Source organism: Chanodichthys erythropterus, chromosome 3 (genome assembly GCF_024489055.1).
Source record: "Chanodichthys erythropterus isolate Z2021 chromosome 3, ASM2448905v1, whole genome shotgun sequence".
Taxonomy (NCBI): Eukaryota; Metazoa; Chordata; class Actinopteri; order Cypriniformes; family Xenocyprididae; genus Chanodichthys; species Chanodichthys erythropterus.
Genome location: NC_090223.1, coordinates 64,402,616 through 64,422,077, shown reverse-complemented (window position 1 = coordinate 64,422,077; position 19,462 = coordinate 64,402,616). Strand labels below are relative to the sequence as shown.

The 19,462-nt window shown below is 39.4% G+C and overlaps 1 pseudogene; it reads left to right on the top strand.

The window, feature by feature from the left end:
• LOC137005239 (uncharacterized) overlaps nucleotides 1-17,877 on the top strand; it is a 615,607-nt pseudogene extending 597,730 nt beyond the window's left edge.
• The last annotated feature ends 1,585 nt before the right edge of the window (nucleotides 17,878-19,462 follow it).

The following is a 19,462-nucleotide window of genomic DNA, read 5'->3' as shown; positions in this document are numbered from 1 at the left end:
TTACGTTGCAGTTACGTAACAGTCACGTATTTTGGTTAGCTGGGTTGTTTGAGTGTTCTGTTGTAGTTTATGTTGTCATATCGAGGACAAAGTAAATAGTAATTCTTTCTCTTTCGGTAAATGCTATCAGAGGAGAGAATGAAGGGACGTGAGTTGTCAGCTGTGTGAGATTTCTGTTCAGCGCGTCATAGAGTGAGTGTTATTTATTTTATTCTTTATTGATAAAGCTTATGTTCACTCAAAGTAAATTGTTTAAGAGCTGTAAACTGTTTTTGATATTGATATTCATTCAACTTTATTAATAATTTGTATTTAGAAATGAATATAATGTTAATGCTAATGTGAAGAATGTTAAAGGGTAATGTGAAGAATTTTAAATGCATTCAGTGTGTGTGTGGCTTATGAGAATGTATCTTTAATAATATTTCTATTTTGTTCTTTATCTAGGAAAACATCAAGCCACTACCGTTGTTTATTTGGGGGTATTATACAATTAGTGAGTGCCTAGATTTTTGTATACTTTTATTTTTTTATTCATCTTTTAGCATTTTACAACTTTGTAAAGTTGTAAAGGGAATTTACAAAATTGCGAATTGTGCAAATTGATTTGAATTAAGTACACACCGAGAGAGAGAAATTTTAGTTTATTCTTTGTACATCTGTGATTCACACTATATGTAGTGAACTCTGAACGAATTTTCGTTTGTTTATATTTTTGGTGCTCTCCAAATTTGTCTATAAACCTCTCCTCAACCGGAAACCTAAGACATTAACGCCGCATCTTTCTCATATGCGGTCAAAAATAAAGAATCCTCTTTTAGATGTCCGGCTGTTTTTTGAGTTTGTTTATAGTCAACACATTTTCACAGCCACATATATAACACTGACTTTATTAATGTTTCAATTCAGTCACATGAATAAACTCATACAACCTTTTTAACGTTTGTTTGTAACGTCACTGTTTTAATTTTAATACAAATATTAAATATTTGTATCTAAATATTAAAATAGTTTGCAATGCACCTCGTGATTGTAGAAAATGCAGCATATTTTTATTAAATGCTTAAAAGAAAAGAAAAAAAGACAATGCAGCGTCTGAACAGGACTTTTATTTTGGAGTGACGACATGACGTCATAAGACTGCGCCGCGCTCCTGCATCTGCTGTAATTCTGCTGAATAAAGGTTTGTTTTAAGAATTTAATCGGTTTAAATCGACAGAAACAGTTTTAATCGTTTTACTATCGATGTGAAATGAGTTTATTTACTATTTAATGTAACATTGTGATTCTTTATCTAACTGTAATGAAGGATATTTGTGTGTAAAGCTCATATCCACTGATGAGAAACCGTAACCTGCGTCTCATTTCTCTCTCTCTCTATATCATAAATCAGTTTATCATGAACACGAGTTCGGTCTCTGGAGAGTAATGATGGAGAAACTGAACTTTTCAACTCCGAGTCAATTGAATCAAACACTTTGAGAAATGATTCAGTGAATCACGACTCGTGCTGCTCAAACAGTGTACATGAATGAGAACAAACACTAACAAACTATCTAATCATGTTTTCACCAAAGAGATATCATTTAAATATATTGTATAACTCTTTAAATTCCAAATGTAGATCATAAATGAAGTTTTGAGTGTTTTTGTTGTTGTCCAACAGGTCATTGAAGACTTCTTAAAGATGGAATTTATTAAAGAGGAGTTTGAAGAAATAAAGATTGAAGAAACATTCAGTGTGAAACATGAAGATATTGAGGAACAAACAGGTTGGTTTTATTCTCACAGCTGAACTCAGTCATTTGATCATTATTAAAATGTCCAGATCTACAGATATAGAGAATATACAGAAGGATAATCTTACAGATAATATTACAGAATCCATTAATTCCAGCATAATATCATTCAGGTATAAATTCCTGTTTAATTGATCATGAAATGGTTTAATTAAGGTTTGCACATGCTGAATGAATTTCATCATGCAACGCAGCTCAAATTTCCCCTTTGGAAATGGATTTGTATAAATCACATTTCATGTTGTGGTTGTTTGTTGGATCAATTGTTGTTCATGGTTATCGTGTCACCAGCTGGCAGCAACAAGTGTGGCACATATTCAAGCCTTTAAAATAATCCTGTTATGAAAAAATGAGAGAGAAAACTGAGGTGATTATTTTTGAACCCCCAAAAAACAGAAATTCTATAGCCAATTGCTTAGACAATCTTACTCCATATATTATGTGACATGCAAAAAATTTAGGTCTTTGACTCTGAGCTTTGTCTTGAAAAACGAATTAGCTCAGTTGTTAAAAACAGCTTCTATCAACTGAGAATCATTTCCAGACTTAAATCAACACTTTCCTTTCAAGATTTGGAGAAAGTTATTCATGCATTTATCACATCATGGCTGGACTATTGTAATTCGCAGTACCTTGGCCTTCCTCAATCTTCATTGGCACATTTGCAGATGGTCCAGAATACAGCAGATAGACTGTTAACTAATGCAAAAAACAAGATCATATCACTCCAATTTTATCACTTCACTGGCTTCCTGTCATTTTCAGAATTCAGTTTAAAATGTTGCTGATTGTTTTTAAAGCTCTTAATGGACAAACACCATCTTATATCTCTGATCTTATTTATTTGAACTCCGCTCCTAGGTCCCTCAGATCTGCCAATAACTTACTTAGTATAAGTGCATCTACAAATCAGCTCCATTGCATTTTCCAAGCAATCAAAAGATTAGAGAGGTACATTTAAAGTAGCTAGACAGATTCTGCCAGTATTGGTTCAGTGTCAACAATGATGTACTTCTGAGTCCTTAAATGGATAGTTCACCCAAAAATGAAAATTTGATGTTTATCAGCTTACCTCCAGTGCATCCAAGATGTAGGTGACATTTTTTCTTCAGTCGATCACAAATGATGATTTTTAACTGCAACCGCTGCCCTCTGTCATTCAAATAATGGCGGTTGATGGGAACTTCATCTATAAGAGTGAATAAACCTTGCTAAGACAAATCCAAATGAAACCTTGCGGCTCGTGACGACACATTAATGTCCTAAGACACGAAACGATCGGTTTGTGAGAGAAACCGAACAGTATTTATATCATTTTTTACCTCTAATACACCACTATGTCCAACTCCGTTCATGACTCCTTTAGTGATGTCTGATCGCGCTCTGTCAATGGCAGTGATGTCTGACACTCATTGAAGTATATGCGCGAGACATCACTGCCGTTGACAGAGTGCAGCGGTTGCAGTTAAAAATCTTCATTTGTGATCGACTGAAGAAAAAATGTCACCTACATCTTGGATTCACTGGGGGTAAGCAGATAAACATCAAATTTTCATTTTTGGTTGAACTATCCCTTTAAGATGGAGGGAAGTTAGCAAGGGAAGGTCATAAAAATCTGAACTTCAGCGCAGCCCTGGAGTACCTCAACAGGGCACTTTGTAGATTTATTTGAAATATTAATTTCCAAGTCTCTAATAATGAGCTGATGAATGATGACACACTTGCATGATTTTAAAACATTTACAGGTAAGAGTATAACCATAGTTATAGTATAACCAGTTTTGTGCTGAGGAAAACACATCCCATAAACATTCATTCTTTCCATCTAATGTCATTAGTGTGCTCTCTCTGTACTGGGCCCTGGCCCGCTTGAAGGGGCAGTGAGATCGCTAACCGTGCCGGAGTACAGAATGGCTACTACTATTGTGCGTGCTATGTCTGACATTATTACAACAACAAATATCTTCTTTTTGAATAGCATTGAATAGTAAAACACTTTTCAATTAATTTAAATAATTTGAGTATATTTAGGTTTATATTGGGTCCGGTTCTCCCCTTATTGACGAACAGGAATTGTAGTTTGTATATTCCTCCATCAACGTCAGCAATCTTCTAACAAGCTGATGATCTTCATGATTTCAGCATCCAGTTAGGCACATCCTCAATTACCCCATCAAATTCGGCCAGAAATCTTGGAGTAATCCTTGATGACCAGCTGACCTTCAAAGACCACATTGCAAAGACGCTGCAGCATGTCTCGTCTTTAACTAGCCCAAAAGAGCCCACGTCACTCCTCTGTTCATCTCTCTGCACTGGCTACCACTCGCTGCTCGCATCAAGTTCAAGGCATTGACGCTTGCTTACAGATCTGCCACAGGCTCAGCACCCTCCTACTTCCCCTCACTCTTACAAGTCTACACTCCTACCAGAAGCCTAAGCTTATTAAAGGAGCGAAGGCTTGTGGTACCGTCACAGAGAGGCACGAAATCACTCTCCAGAACATTCTTGTTCACTGTTCCTTCCTGGTGGAACGATCTTCCTGCCTTCATCCGGAATGCAGAATCCCTGGCAATATTCAAAAGACAGCTGAAAACTCATCTTTTTCGTGAGCACTTAACCTCATCCTAAAAACAAACAAACAAACAAAAAAAGAAATTCTTATTCATTTCCTTTCACTTCCTCTAATCCCTCTCTATTGTAGGTTATGATACTCTGAGCACTGCCTATAACTTGTATTGTGAAAACTTCTTGTGTCTATTTGCATTTGCATTTGTATTCCTCACTTGTAAGTCACTTTGGATAAAAGCGTCTGGCAAATTAATAAATGTATATGTAAATCTTAACCAGATGTGAAAAATACAGCAGATATACAAAATGTGCAGTGGTGGGTCCCTTTGGATTGGTTTGAAAACCACTGGTGTATAAGATCTATAGACGGGCAACTCTGGTCCTGAAGGGACACTATTCTGCAGAGTCCATCCCTGATCAAACACACATGTAAAAAATTAACCCAACCCCAAAATGTAACAGTAAAGGCTGATTTTTATTTCTGTGTCGCACCTTCACCCGAGTCAAGTCAAGTCAAATTTATTTATATAGCGCTTTTACAATTGGTAATTGTTTCAAAGCAGCTTTACATATTAGAAGCACAGAAAAAAAGGGAAGTGGTTAAAACTGTACAAGCAAGCGTGGTAATATGTAACATATACAAGATGGTGCTACATTAAGCCAATGTCGGCTGACTTCCAGGGGTGGAAAAAACCCCCTAGGAGAAAAACCCAGCGTGCTAGCACTGGGAAAAAAGTCCTAGGAGGGAAAAAACCCCTTGGAAGATATATATATGTAAATGTATATGGAGATCAAAATCTGAATTGTACATTTTTATTATAGAGATTAAAAATCGATTATATATAAATATATGTAAGCGGATACGGGGATCCTGGGCTACGTTGTAGTCAGGTCCAGACGCAGGTTCTCCATCTGACCTGGATACGGCCTGGATCCAGCACCCGGCAAACCTCAGGATAAGCAGAGAGACAGATATTAGCGGAGATGCCATTCTTATTCTGATGTACAGGTATATCTAGTGTTATAGGAAATGTTCTCGGTTCCGGCCGACCTAATTATTGCAGCGTAACAATCCTTTAACGGATTTGAAAAATGTTAATGTATTGATAATGTGTTATGTGTATGCAAGAGCAAAGAGATGTGTTTTTAGTCTAGATTTAAACTGACAGAGTGTGTCTGCTTCCCGAACAATGCTAGGAAGATTGTTCCAGAGTTTAGGTGCTAAATAGGAAAATGATCTGCCGCCTTCAGTTGATTTTGATATTCTGGGTATTATCAACTGGCCTAAATTCTGAGATCGCAATAAACGTGAAGGACTATAATGCATTAAGAGCTCACTTAGGTACTGGGGAGCTAAACCATTTAGAGCTTTATAAGTAAGTAGCAAGATTTTAAAATCTATACGATGTTTAATAGGGAGCCAATGTAATGTTGACAGAACTGGGCTAATATGGTCATACTTTCTGGTTCTAGTAAGAACTCTAGCTGCCGCATTTTGAACCAACTGTAGTTTGTTTAAAAGCCGAGCAGAACAACCACCCAGTAGAGCGTTACAATAATCTAGTCTTGAGGTCATGAATGCATGAACCAACTGTTCCGCATTTGTCATTGAGAGCATATGTCGTAATTTAGATATATTTTTTAGATGGAAGAAGGCGGTTTTACAGATACTAGAAACATGACTTTCAAATGAAAGATTGGTATCAAAGAGCACACCCAGGTTCCTAACTGAGGACGAAGGTTTAATGGAGCACCCGTCAAGTGTTAGAGAGTATTCAAGGTTTTTTCGTGAGGAAGTTTTTGGTCCAAAGATTAGGAAATCAGTTTTTTCTGAATTTAATAATAAGAAATTTCTTGTCATCCAGTTTTTAATGTCAGCTATGCATTCTGTTAGTTTTGTGAATTTGTAGGTTTCGTCAGGGCGCGAGGAAATATAGAGCTGAGTATCGTCAGCGTAGCAGTGAAAACTAACACCATGCTTCCTAATTATCTCTCCTAAGGGCAGCATGTACAGAGTGAAAAGCAACGGTCCTAATACTGAGCCTTGTGGTACCCCATATTTAACCTGTGATCGATACGACATCTCTTCATTAACTACCACAGACTGATAACGGTCAGATAAGTATGATTTGAACCATGCCAAAGCAATTCCACTAATGCCAATATAGTTTTCAAGTCTTTTTAAAAGAATGTTATGATCGATAGTGTCAAAAGCAGCACTGAGATCTAATAACACTAATAGAGAAATACAGCCACGATCGGATGATAGGAGTAGATCGTTTGTAACTCTAACGAGAGCAGTCTCAGTACTATGGTATGGTCTAAATCCTGACTGGAAATCCTCACAGATTCCATTTCTTTCTAAAAAGGAACACAGTTGTGTTGAAACTGCCTTTTCTAGTATCTTTGACAGAAAAGGTAGATTCGAGATTGGCCTGTAATTTACTAAATCTCTCGGATCTAGTTGAGGTTTTTTAATAAGAGGTTTGATAATAGCCTGCTTAAAGGTTTTTGGCACGTGTCCTAGTGTTAAAGATGAATTAATTATATCAAGAAGTGGACCTACGACCTCTGGAAGCATTTCTTTCAGTAGTTTAGTCGGCATTGGGTCTAACATACATGTCGTTGATTTTGATGATTTGATAAGTTTAGATAATTCTTCCTCTCCTATAGCGGCGAATGATTCTAGTTTTACCTCAGGGACACTACAGTGCACTGTCTGAAGAGAAACTGTAGACGGTTGCATGTTTATAATTTTCTCTCTAATATTATCAATCTTGCAAGTAAAGAAGTTCATAAAGTCATTACTGCTGTGCTCTATGGAAACGTCAGCAGTTGAATCTCTGTTTCTAGTTAATTTAGCCACTGTGTCAAATAAATACCTAGGATTATGTTTGTTTTCTATTAAGAGATTTGAAAAATAAGTAGATCTAGCATTTCTTATGGCTGTTCTGTACTCAATCATTTTTTCTTTCCACGAAAGGCGAAAAACTTCTAGTTTTGTTTTCTTCCAACTACGTTCAGCTTTTCTAACAGCTCGTTTTAGAGCCCGAGTGTGCTCATCATACCACGGCGTTGGATTAGTTTCCTTAATCTTCTTTAGACGTAAAGGAGCGACCGCATCTAATGTGCTGGAAAAGAGAGCCAATAGTTTCTGTTGCAGCATCGAGTTCTTCTATGTTGTCAGGTATACTAAGGCGATGAAACTGCTCGGGGAGATTATTTATAAAGCAATCTTTAGTGGCAGACGTGATTGTTCTACAATATTTATGGCTGGGTGGTGGTTTTGTAGCCTTGGCTAATTGTATTATACACGAGACTAAATAATGATCTGATATATCATCGCTCTGCTGTAGAATTTCAACAGCATCAATATCTATTCCATGCGACAGTATTAGATCTAGGGTATGATTACGACAATGAGTGGGTCCTGACACGTGTTGTTTAACTCCAATAGAGTTTAAAATATCTGCAAATGCCAATCCAAATGCGTCTTTATTATTATCTACATGGATATTAAAATCACCAACAACAAGGACTTTATCCGCAGCCAGTACTAACTCTGATAGAAACTCAGCAAATTCTTTGATAAAGTCAGTATGGTGCCCTGGTGGCCTGTATACAGTAGCCAGCACAAATGTCAACTTACATAATGTTACATAAAGCACCATCACTTCAAAGGAATTATATTTGAAATTCTTTTGAATGATTCTGAATATATTACTATAAATTACAGCAACACCTCCCCCTTTGCCTTTCTGTCGAGGATTGTGTCGATAATCATAACCTTGAGGACTAGATTCATTTAAAGTAATGTAATCGTCTGGTTTTAGCCAGGTTTCTGTCAAACACAGCAAGTCTAGTTTATTGTCTGTGATAATTTCATTTACAATAAGTGCTTTTGAAGAAATAGATCTAATATTCAGTAACCCAAGCTTTATCATTTGTTTATCTGATTTATCTGTGATTTTCATTTTTTGAACATCAATTAAATTTTTACCCTTAAAAGGTTTTGGAAGTTTTTTGTATTTACTAGTTCGAGGTACAGACACAGTCTCTATGTGATAATATCTAGGTGAAAGTGTTTCTATGTGCTGTGAATTATCTGAGTTCTGTGACGTGAGGCGGCTAGCAGACGGTCGGTTTAGCCAGTTTGTCTGCGTCCTGATCTGGGCCCTGGTTTGTCATGTTTCAGCTCTAAGACTATTTGCCAAATTTCTAGAGAGAAGAGCAGCACCATCCCGGGAGGGATGAATACCATCTCTTTTCAACAGATCAGGTCTGCCCCAAAAGCTTTTCCAATTGTCTATGAAACCTATATTATTCTGCGCACACCACTTAGACAGCCAGCCATTGAGTGATGATAACCTGCTAACTATCTCATCACTCCGACGAACAGGAAGAGGGCCAGAACAAATTACTTTTGCTGACATTGAATTTGCGAGTTCACACACCTCTTTAATGTTAATTTTAGTGATCTCCGACTGGCGAAGTCGAACATCATTTGTGCCGACGTGGATAATGATTTTAGAATATTTACGTTTAGCATTAGCCAGCACTTTTAAATTTGCTTTGATGTCAGGTGCTCTGGCCCCCGGCAAACATGTGACTATGGTGGCTGGTGTCTCTATTTTCACGTTCCGTGTAATAGAATCGCCAATTACTAGGGCACTTTCAACAGGATTCTCAGTGGGTGCGTCACTGAGTGGGGAGAACCTGTTTGATGTTCTAATCGGAACGGAAGAGTGGTGTTTGTTCTTGCCATTATGCCGCCTCACAGTCACCCAGTTAGCCTGCTGCGTGGCTTCTACAACCGGAACCGAATGTGTAGTGTTTACTAGGCTAGTCGCATCCAAAGCAGTATCTAAGGCCCTTTCATTCTCACTATCCTCAATTAAAGTTTGGATGCGTGTCTCTAATTCTGAGATTCTCTCTGTCAGCCTGACAATATCCCTGCACTTATCACATGTGTAAGTCTCACTGCTGACAGAAAGAGCTAAGCTGTACATGTTGCATTTACTACACATGATAATCGTCGGACATGACTGACCGTGTGTTTGATGAACGCCGTCCGAAAAACTGCAACGCACACGGGACTCGCTGGCTGGATGTCTCGGTCGCTTGCCGGTGCCTGGGGCGAGGGTGATGTGCGGGACGCTGTACCTCGCGGTGGATCGATGAATGCCGGGCAGCAACGTCTCCACAGCTTCCCGATCTGGCGAGGACAGATCAGAATAACATACATCGGATAAATCCGCCATTCAATCGACAAGGAAGGTTGGTTTAGAGGAAAAAAAGAAAGTAGACGGTAGCTAGCAGGCTATGGCTAACACTAGGTGATTACGCTGGTGGATTGCTAGTAATAAATCGTTCCGTTTAGTAATACTATGCAATAGGTTAAGTAATCTGGTGAAAAATAAGAAAGTTATATTATGCGAATAGGAATAAAGAGAAGGATTTAGGATAATCTCCACGAAGCTCCGAGCGTAGATCAGACAGCTGGCAGGCAGCAGCGTTGAGCAGCGTTGAACCGGAAAGCGACTCATACCCGAGACTCTGCGCAGTAGTCTATGCTAGGGGTGTGCACAAATAGTGCACAAATAGTCCAATATTTGAATATTCAATCTGTAATTAATATTCAAAAAGAATAAAAAGACTATTTGAATTTTACTATGTTGATTTGCAGGCCGTAATGCAGTGAATCTATGATAAATCTTAAGAACTAAAAATACAAAGTTCTGGCATTAAAACTCTAGATGGCGCAGACTAATAGGTCCTTTAACAAAATCTGATAATTATCACATCATTATCTATAGTTCACAGATGATTGGTTCCTGCTGGATTAGTAGCCAATGAGCTTGCGTGCTTAACACTCTGAGGTCTGACGGTATCGCCGGCGATACCACCGTGGTTTTTTTCTTATCAGTGTGAAAGAGACTCAAAATACTCCGTCAATGTTGCACATACAATTAAGAGTTATACACCATTTTAATCTGTGGAATATCTTCTTTCATTTGTGTACACTCAGAGTAAAAACAGAATTTTGTGCTTTTTGTAAAATAAAGAAAACTAACATGATGCGTGATTTCTCCTCTCCCTCTGAACGAACTCCAATCTGATAGTTCTCAGAAAATGAACTGTAACTTAGTGAATACTAATGACAAAAAAATTACACTTATGTCTAAAAAAACGTTAAGATGTCAGGTTTTAAATCATGTAAGTCAAATCGAAAACAAACCTTCTTTGTTAATGTAATCTGTATGAAAAGAGAGCCATGTCAGAAATCCGTGATTCAGCTCATTATCTGCTAATGCGGCCACGCCCACGGAGCCAGCGCTATTCAGACGCTAATTCAGTCAATACATGCATTTATTATCTCAATCGTGTATTTATTGTCTTGAAAAGTGTTTATCTGGATGTAAAAGTCATGGTTAGCGATCTCTAGAAGACATGCAGTTACTTCCTGTTTACTTGTCTTCTACAGATGAAGTTTAGATGAGTTTTTGTTTCTTTAGCGCCCTCCTGCTGCTGTATGTATTGGAAACTCCATTCATGGAATAGCCTCTTCTTCTTTTAGATGAATTTGTGGACTAAAATGCACAGAGCGCCCTCCGACTTCAAGGATGAATTGAAAACACCAGCGCTCATAGTAATGACAGTGAATATTAAATAAAAATAACTCCTCTGTATAGAAAATTGACATAAGCATATGAGAATCCAATATTTCTCCAAATGTGCATGCTTTTAAACTAAAAGCCTATATTCAGACTCTTTGCATCACAGAAATACATTATATTTTAAAGTATAATATAAAACCATTACTTTATATTGTAATAATATTTTTCTGTATGTTTCATATATCATAATGAGCTTGAGACATCACAGAAGGTTTTTTTTCACAGCCTACCTGACTGAAATGCCTCATTAATATGCAAGTCATTTCAGCTCATTACTATCCAATTCTTTTGTCTTCTCAGGTGAGAATGGCCCATTTTCAGTGGTGATTCACGCCTCCTTGCATACTGTGTTTCTTGGCAAAAAGTGTCTTACAAAAACTAAATCAATATATTGTTAAATATGAAGGAGTAGGCAGCATAATTTTTACATAATTTTGAAGCAAAAACTCTAGTCTACAACCTCCAATACCCTAAAGTCTTATGAACACAGATTTATTATACTTTTTTTGGCCTTATTTCAGTGACTTAAGTTTTTTGTTTTTTCAACAACCACGCATAAATGTTATTCCTTCAAAAACACAAACATGTACATACATGTTCCTCACATATTATTGTAGCCTAGTTTGTGCTGAATACAGTGTAATGACACTTTTTCCATTAATATGTTTATGAACAACTGAAAAAAGCACAAATGTCAGGGCATGTCAAAAGTTCTCCAGGCCCCAAATCAGCCTCAGACTCCAGAGGGTTAATCTTTAAATACATGAGTTAGCATTGCATAGTAGCGCAGCGTGCTTCAGAAATCATCTAAGATAAGTACATGGGTTCTTATACTATCACTGTTTGTATTATGTAGTCTGATTTATCAATTCATGTCATATCAACAGTCTGTTTAATGCTTAGAGAGATTTACTAAGCATTTTAGCAGCTAGTGCATATGCATGTTGTATAATGATACAGAGACAAGCTTGCTGAACTTTAAATGGAAATGGGGTTCGCTTGTATCACATTCTAACGAAGCTACAGCAAGTATTTTGTACAGCAGCAGCAGTATGGATAACAAATTCAGATAGATGGAGCATGTACCAACAACACGCAGACGTTGCGTGCGTACCACTTGCAGGACTAAAGTAACCTGTTTGCTGAGTGAGATGAGTTTGTGACGAAATAAGATTTCAACTTATTTACATACTAAGTACGTGAGCAGCTGTATTCAGATTTTATTAGGCATATACTTTTTCATACTACAGAACGAACAGCGATTTTGCAAGGTCGGTAAGTCATTTAATTAATGGATTTCACGTAGAATGATATTTATCATTTCTGCTTACCTTAGAGTGTGCCAAAGCAGTTTCATGTGTTCTTCAAACAAAGCAAGAGTGCCTCAGTTGATGCTTAATGTGTATTTTTGTGTTATAATCTGTATAGTATAATTCCTGTTGCGCTCTGGATAGTTTTTAGCCTGGGTGCCAGCCCGAACCCCGCCCACAACATTTTTTGGACGGGAAGTTCGGTCTGGACTCGATCCATTGTGGAGTAATTATGCTCGGCTCCCAGAAGGCTGAGCCAATCAAATTGCCAGGGCGGGCTTTACTCGATGATGGCAGGCTATCTGCGGTTACGTAACCACCCACGTCATCAAAGAGCGCTTGGGTTGAATTGGTTTTCACCAACGATGACTGCAGCTGGAGAAGTAAGATGTTTAGATTCCGCTATCACGTCTGTAATAAAAGAAATCGACAGCGCATTCATTTTAAAAGACGAACAAAGAACCGCAATCAAGGCATTTGTCGATGGGAAAGATGTGTTTGCCGTCCTTCCAATGGGATTCGGCAAAAGTTTAAGTACAAGTTCAACATACGTCACTTACTGCGTTGCTCTGATTGGTTGTAGGTCTATCCAATTGAGTGCAGAGGTTTTTTTTTTTTACTGGTTTGGTTAAGATACGCCCCATAATTCAAGTGCAATCGAGCAGTATCAGACTCACATTCTGCCTAGAATATGAGTATGACGATGTCAGGCTAGTGTTCTGCACCATCGGCTGAAGAGTTACTTGGGCCCATTATGTGTGTCTGATATGAATAAATGTCAGAAAATTATATATGAATGGATTGTTATTGCTCCTTCCACTGATGTCTGACATCAGTGTGTATTTTATAAACTCTAAATATATTGTTTTAATGGTGCTTATGTGTATTTAAATGTCTGTAACCTTAAAAGAAACGTTATGTGGCTGAAAACACTGCATAGCTGTGATATATGACGAGCTGCGCGTGTCCGTCTCACAGTAAAAGCGCGAAAGCGCAGTTTGAATCTGCAGTTATGTGACGTCGCTGAACGTTCGAAATCCCATATGTGGGACCATACGCCCAGGGGCACAGAAATAAAAATCCCACATGTGGGACCGTACCGCTCAGAGGGTTATCAGATCAAGCATTAGATTTAACACAGTTACTCACATGTTGTTGCGTTACAATATTTTGTAATCCTCAACGACATGTTTATTACTTGGTAGCTCGATCTGGTTTAGCACTACATAGACCTATGTTACTTAGGCTACCTATTCTATTGCATGTCATACATGAATCGGTGGGCGGGGCTAAACGGGCAGGGATGAAGTAGGTGTTGATCTTCCTCTGCGGAGGCGGTGCTTGCTGCCCTTTGACGTCATAGATCCCCACTTTGTAGATTTTGTCGTTTGCTGGGTCTGGTGTCAATTAAAGCTACAGTTTGTAATAATTTTGGCCGCTAGAGGTCGCTAGAAGCCTATTCAAAACAAAGGTGTAGCTTGATGATGCCAAGTTTTAGAGCAGAATCTTGGGAAATATGGTCTCCATTTCAGAGACCAGTTCAATCTACTTATAGTGGACTATTCTTTCTCCTTTATGTCTCTATCTATTATTTCTTTTAACACATGTTCACTAAAGGCTACAGCTTAACACAAGTACAATCTACAATGATTTTTCACATCATATGTATTGAGAGCACAATTTATTTTGACAGTAAAATTATGATAACTACACTGTAGCTGCTACAGTAACTAACAAAAATCTATCCAATACTGGATTTCGTAAGTGTCTGAAGAAGACAATTTTCACATGCCACCATTACATATTGCATCATTTGCTGTATTGTACTGCAATATAGCATGTAGTTTGACAGTAAATTATCAAATTAATAGATTACTGTTTAGTTAGATGATATGAAAACGATTACCACTTGTTCAACAAATATATACACTCATGTACATTCAAATACAATAATTGGGCATACATAGCAAACGCGAGTAGATTACATACAAAGTCAATGCAAAGACGCAATCAGACACGTCCTTGCGCGGGTCTAGAGACGCGATGCCCCTCCTCTTGTCCCAAACTCTTCTTGGGTCATTTGGTTGGCCCGTACGCTTACGTTTACGGGAGCTGTGCTTGTCGACAGAACCAGCGGCAGATGGTAAACCGTAATTATGTTCAATAAGTAACACAATCCACCATAAAACGTGCAAGAAGTAGATAAGAAACTACTTGAAGCAAGCTAGTGGTTTGCTGGACGCTAGACACTACTTCCGCTTTTGTCCACGACACTGTTGTCATGTGGTTTCTACGTCAGTATAGGCGGTAACCAAGGGTAACTGACATCATTGACAGGCGAATGCACTGCCCTGTGTCACTGTTTAAAATGGGAATTTTCTCATGATTTACAAGTAGTTGAAAACATTAGAGATATTGTTAGTAATCAGCTGGACAAAATATATAACACTAGCCTAGTGGTTTTTGGATATTTTACTGCGAATACCTTACAAATTGTACCTTTAATGCTTTTATTGGAATAACAAGGAAGTTTTCAGCTCTAAAACTTACAGGATATTCTTATAGTATGTTGATCTTTAAATGTGAGTAGTTTAAAGCTTGTTTTTGTTTTAAACTTTGTTCTTCCTAAAATCGTCCTCCTTTGTCTCTGTAACAAATATCTGTTGTACATAAGCCAGCTCCTCAAGCATAACCCAAAATAAAAAAAGTAAATACATTTGCTTTTCAAATTACATACAAATGTATTAATAATTCTCATTCATTGGCTAAGAGCGCAACAAGGTTGCCGTGAACGCGTCGGCATAGCAACGATATACTTCCTGTTTTCTTTCCTGCCTGTGTGTCCTACTAAAGATGTCTCATTTAATTCTGGCTAAGGATACTCCATATACTGCATCCTTCACAGGATTCGTCCTCTTGAAGATGCAGCCTTCGAAATTAAATGAGACAGCTATAATTTAACAAAGAGTGTGTGTGAGTGCAGCTTATTAAGTGTCACTGATGGGAAACGGGTGTGAGTGCATGATTGGTTCTTAGGTGGGGGATTGTGGGAAATGGAGTCCATATGATGATAATAGAACATGGACCCAGGGCACATGTAACAATATGTTTTGTTTGAACATATTGTTTAATTCTTTGAACTAAAAGAAAACCTTAAGATATAATGTAAGCTTGTTTTGTATATTGCCTAATCGTAAGCTTGTCCAGAAATGGTTACAAAATTTTGAATATAAAAAAATGTATTTCTCGTTCTACATGTGGTATTCACAGCCAACACTTGTACCTACGGGGTACATATGACACAGAAGTAAAAGTCAGCCTTAAGTCTTCAGGAATGCTTGAAAATTACAGGCAGGTGTATTTGATTAGGGATGAGACTTAACTCTGCAAAAGAATGGTCCTCCAGTACCAAAGCTGCCCATCCCTGATCCATAGGATACAAACATGTTGTTGGTTTTGATGCTTTAAATGTCTAAATTGTTTTATGTCTATTTTTGTCCTAGATCTAATGGCACTGAAAGAGACGAGTCATGAACTTAATGAAAGGCAAGAAGAGGAAGAACATTATTATAAACATCACGATTTCATGACTGGGGAAAGACCAACACAGGCTTCCTCACAAGAAAGCGCTCAAAAGACTGGAACTAAAAGTTTCTTCACCTGCCAACAGTGTGGAAAGAGTTTCAGACATAAAAAACCTTTAAAGTTCACATGAGAATTCACACTGGAGAAGAGCTTTACATCTGTCAAGAGTGTGGAAAGAGTTTCAATCAAAAGGGAAGCCTTACAGCCCACATGAGAATTCACACTGGAGAAAAGCCTTATACTTGCCAACAATGTGGACAGAGTTTCAGTCAAAAGGGAAACCTTATAGGCCACATGAGAATTCACACCGGAGAAAAGCTGTTTATCTGCCGACAATGTGGACAGAGTTTCAGTCAAAAGGGAAGCCTTACAGTCCACATGAGAAATCACACTGGAGAAAAGCCTTACACCTGTCAAGAGTGTGAAAAGAGTTTCAATAGAAAAGGAAAACTTGAAAACCACGTGAGAATTCACACTGGAGATAAACCTTTCACCTGCCAACAATGTGGACAGAGTTTCAGACATAAAAAAACCTTTAAATACCACATGAGAATTCACACTGGAGAAGATCTTTACATCTGTCAAGAGTGTGGAAAGAGTTTCAATCGAAAGGGAAGCCTTACAGTCCACATGAGAATTCACACTGGAGAAAAGCCTTATACCTGCCAACAATGTGGACAGAGTTTCAGTCAAAAGGGAAGCCTTACAGTCCACATGAGAATTCACACTGGAGAAAAAGTTCACACCTGTCAAGAGTGTGAAAAGAGTTTCAGTAGAAAAGGAAAACTTGAAAACCACATGAGAATTCACACTGGAGAAAAGCCTTTCACCTGCCAACAATGTGGACAGAGTTTCACACATAAAGGAAGCCTTAAAGTCCACATGAGAATTCACACTGGAGAGAAGCCTTACACCTGCCTACAGTGTGGAAAGAGTTTCACACGTGAAGAACACCTTATAGTCCACATGAGAACTCACACTGGAGAGAAACCTTTCACCTGCCTACAGTGTGGACAGAGTTTCAGACATAAAGGAAGCCTTAAAGACCACATGAGAATTCACACTGGGGAGAAACCTTTCACCTGCCAACAATGTGGACAGAGTTTCACACATAAAGGAAGCCTTAAAGTCCACATGATAATTCATACTGGAGAGAAGCCTTAAGCCTGTCAACAATGTGGACAGAGTTTCAGACATAGAGGAAGCCTTAAAGACCACATGAAAATGCACACATCTGTCAAGAGTGTGGAAAAAGTTTCAATAGAAAAGGAACACTTGAAATCCACATGAGAATTCACATTGGAGAGAAACATTATGCCTGTCAACAGTGTGGAAAGAGTTTCAGTCGAAAAGAAAGCCTTAAAGACCGCATGAGTATTTATACTGGAGAAAAGCCTTAAGGCAGGAACACACCAAGCCGACAGTCAGTTGTCGGGTGGTTTTTTTTCAGCCACACAAAGCCGGAGCTTATCCTATCTAATCTTTTTTTTCCTTGTCTCAAGAAATATCTGCGTCCACACGAAACCTCTGAAACGAATCAAAATAATGTAGTATACATGCCAGACCAGTATGTGGCGCTGTAATTCCGCTACAGAGATACACTTAAAGCAGTGAATAAGACTTGGAGCATGTGCATAAACCTTACATGCTGTATACAAACTATAGTAAAGCTTAGAAATAATGCTTTATTTTGGCTCTGTAGCTTCTATAACATTAACACAAGCATCTAGAGTCTGCTATTGCTGTTTTGTGCTGTTAGCGGCGTCTGACTAGGGTTGACACGTAAGGTGATGACATCATCATTTCTCAAAATATACAGAAAGGTTGTACACACAAAAACGCAAACCTATCCAATAAAAAGTTTGTGCATATTCACAAAAATGTGTCTTCACGTGCACGGGGCCTAAGTTCCCTTTCAAAGGAACTTGCGCTGTGTAAATCACTATGGGAACGCCTCTGCGTGATGTCGTCATGAAGCACGTATGAAATCTGTCCAATCAGGAGACGGAACGTCATAGGCGGGTGACGTCACTGACCAGGAACTATAAAACCCACCCGAAAACACTGTCATTCAGCTTCTGTGTCTTCAGCAAGCGCTTCGTGTGATACTCTCTGTCCTATTTATTGTTGTCTGTCTTTTGCAAAGTTTGTTGAAATGGCGAGTGAACAACTATACAGGAAGTGTGTGCACCCTTGCCTGCGTTTTATCCCGGGCGGGGACACACATGAAATGTGTGTTGTTTGTTTGGGAGCGCAGCATGCCCAGGCAGCTCTCAAGGGGGCTGCCTGTGTGCATTGTGAACAGCTGCCGCTACGTACGCTGCGCTCTCGCCGAGCCCTCTTCGAGGAGGGTGGCTCGGCTCGCGTTCCTCAAGGCTCGGGTCCCGCTTCTGCCGAGGCAGGGTGGCGCCTTATGTCTTGGGGTTCGGAAATGGATGTAACAGAGGGGTTAGAGACGAGCCCTGCCTTATCTCTGCCCTCACCTGTTGCATCCAGAAGTGTATCCATCCGGAGGCAGGAAGCACGCGTTGTGGTTTCTTCCACTCCGGTGGATACGGTCGCGTTAATGGCATCTAGTTCTGAGGAGCAGATGTTGTTAGAGTGGCCACGGGGGAGTCTGAAGATCCGCCACTTCAGTCTCCTGCCAGCGAGGAGCTTATGGAGGTGCTTTTTCGTGCTGTTGTCAAGTTGAACATCGATTGGCCAGCCGAAAAGCAAGAGCAGATCGTGAGAAGTAAACTGGATGAACGCTTTCTGCCATCTAGGTCTGCTCAGCCTCCACGTCGGGCATTACCATTCTTTCCTGATCTCCACACTGAGGTGTTGAGATCGTGGAAGAAGCCGGTATCTACCCGTGTTTACACACCTCAGACCTCCATATACAGCAGTGTGGCAGGAATGAGAAAACACGGATATGGGGCGATGCCAAGAGCGGAAGAGAGACTTGCGAGCCATCTCTCTCCGCAGGCAGCATCGTCCCTCAAAGCCCCGACGTTGCCCACTAAGCCGCTCAAGACCACTTCAGCGCTAGTGGGCAAAGCGTACAGTCAGGCTGCAGCATGCTTGCACACGATGTCCATCTTGCAAGCATATCAGGCTGATCTGCTGAAGGATTTGGGGGAAAGTGATAAGGTTGGGGCAGATCGGATACAGGAGTTATGCCTTACTGCCGATCTCGCTCTCCGTGCCACTGAGACAGCTAAGTCTGTCGGGCGTTCCATGTCTTCCTTGGTGGCTACGGAGCGACACTTGTGGCTTAATCTCAGATTAAGGACAAGGATAAAGCGTTTCTCCTTGATGCCCCGCTGAATCCTTCCAACATGTTTGGTGATGCTATCTCTACCGTCACCGACAAGTTCCAAGAGGCGAAGAAACAGTCTGCTGCCTTGCAGCAGTTTCTCCCTCGACGGGCCCAAATTCCCCCTGCTGCTGGGTGAGGGCTGCAGGAACTGAGTACAAGCTCCTCGCAGCACAGACATCACCAGAGGCAGAGTGTTGCTACCCGACCTCCCCCTCCGAGGAG